The sequence below is a fragment of the Schistocerca serialis genome, unplaced genomic scaffold (genome assembly GCF_023864345.2).
Source record: "Schistocerca serialis cubense isolate TAMUIC-IGC-003099 unplaced genomic scaffold, iqSchSeri2.2 HiC_scaffold_1235, whole genome shotgun sequence".
NCBI classification, from domain to species: Eukaryota; Metazoa; Arthropoda; class Insecta; order Orthoptera; family Acrididae; genus Schistocerca; species Schistocerca serialis.
The window spans coordinates 205,001-207,500 of record NW_026047442.1 but is presented as its reverse complement, the minus strand read 5'-3'; positions in this window follow the sequence as shown (position 1 = coordinate 207,500).

Below are 2,500 nucleotides of genomic sequence, written 5' to 3'. Positions count from 1 at the left end.
GGCGGCGGCGCATCCTCAGCGCACACAGTCCTCAATCGGACCAGCACACTGCAGATGGCCACCGCGCTTCGCACCGGGCCCGCGAGGACCTACTTTGGCCGCAAGGCGCCGCGAGCAGGGGGCGCCGGCGCGCAGCTGCGCCGCCTGCCGCGTCCGTCGGCCGGCGCGCCTGCCACTGGCCGCCCCCACCAGCCGGCTGTAGCGCGTGCGCCCACGCACCGCGCTGCCAGCACGCCGGGCGGCCCCCCCTCACCGGCCGGGGACGGTCCCACCCAGCCACCGCCGCGTATCGCCTCACACCCAGATCCCCTTTCACGTTCGTGGGCATGGTGGGTCCCCTTTCACGTTCGTGGGCATGGTGGGTATCCATGAAACAACCGGTTAATAGCTCGACCGATCGTCGCCAACACTGATTCACCTCTAGCGAGAACAACCGCACCACAACGGGTTACCAGTTGTTCATTTGCGTAACGTCACCAGCAAACGTAGACGTCCATCGCCATTTGCAACGAGTATTGCATGCCTGTGTCAGGTGTCACAACACACTACGTCTGCCCACATAGACGCAACAACATGTGCACGCCTAGAGAACACGTGGAAGGTAGCCCCCGTACGTATGCGGTGTCCATTGCGCGAACGACTGTCAGCCGGCCTCTGCAGCATGTCGCAGATGTGGAACGCGGTGCAACATGCTATCACAGTGTGTGAGAAGAGACGACTACGTCCGAATACACGCTCCACTACATCAACAGACTGCTCATGCTGATCGCCATCCAGGGCGTCCGTTCCTCCCACACGTCTGAATGGCGTACCACACTGCAATCCAGCTCCTAAAGGGAGACGACACGTAGCTGCGTCCACAATATTTGGACTGTATGGTCCGCCGTTGCTAGGCGCAGTCGTCGTACGGTCACACATGTGCCACGATGTATCATTCAGTACATACGGACCAATGTGCAGCACAGTTTGTGGGTTTTGCGTACATCCGCGGACAGGTGACAGGCCGTACCACAACGTAGGCTGAGTACGTCGGCATGCGAAGGGCATTGAACATGCAAACTTCTCAACGACCAGCTTGCGAAGGCAGGGGGGAAGGGGGGGGGCATGTACGTCCTGCTGCTATCCACATTACAGTGTATAGCAGGAGCATGTGGAAAGTCAGCAACACTTGCAAGGTGTTTAACATGACGCGATACACAGGGGACCGGGCAGTGCGAATAGCGAACTATATTGCGAGGGTTGCGGTTAGGCAACACTACACTAATTTAACGAGTTGCATAACAATTACAGAGCAGGTTCAGCGACAACGTGCGTCAGGTTAAGGCGCAATATAGGTTAGGTTGAGGCGCAATATGGGTTACGTTAAGGCACAAATTAGGTTACGTTAAGGCACAAATTAGGTTACGTTAAGGCACAAATTGGGTTACGTTAAGGCACAAATTGGGTTACGTTAAGGCACAAATTGGGTTACGTTAAGGCACAACATGGGTTACGTTAAGGCACAACATGGGTTACGTTAAGGCACAACATGGGTTACGTTAAGGCACAACATGGGTTACGTTAAGGCACAACATGGGTTACGTTAAGGCACAACATGGGTTACGTTAAGGCACAACATGGGTTACGTTAAGGCACAACATGGGTTACGTTAAGGCACAACATGGGTTACGTTAAGGCACAACATGGGTTACGTTAAGGCACAACATGGGTTAGGTTAAGGCACAACATGGGTTAGGTTAAGGCACAACATGGGTTAGGTTAAGGCACAACATGGGTTAGGTTAAGGCACAACGTAAGTTAGGTTAAGGCACAACGTAAGTTAGGTTAAGGCACAACGTAAGTTAGGTTAAGGCACAACGTAGGTTAGGTTAAGGCACAACGTAGGTTAGGTTAAGGCACAACGTAGGTTAGGTTAAGGCACAACGTAGGTTAGGTTAAGGCACAACGTAGGTTAGGTTAAGGCACAACGTAGGTTAGGTTAAGGCACAACGTAGGTTAGGTTAAGGCACAACGTAGGTTAGGTTAAGGCACAACGTAGGTTAGGTTAAGGCACAACGTAGGTTAGGTTAAGGCACAACGTAGGTTAGGTTAAGGCACAACGTAGGTTAGGTTAAGGCACAACGTAGGTTAGGTTAAGGCACAACGTAGGTTAGGTTAAGGCACAACGTAGGTTAGGTTAAGGCACAACGTAGGTTAGGTTAAGGCACAACGTAGGTTAGGTTAAGGCACAACGTAGGTTAGGTTAAGGCACAACGTAGGTTAGGTTAAGGCACAACGTAGGTTAGGTTAAGGCACAACGTAGGTTAGGTTAAGGCACAACGTAGGTTAGGTTAAGGCACAACGTAGGTTAGGTTAAGGCACAACGTAGGTTAGGTTAAGGCACAACGTAGGTTAGGTTAAGGCACAACGTAGGTTAGGTTAAGGCACAACGTAGGTTAGGTTAAGGCACAACGTAGGTTAGGTTAAGGCACAACGTAGGTTAGGTTAAGGCACAACGTAG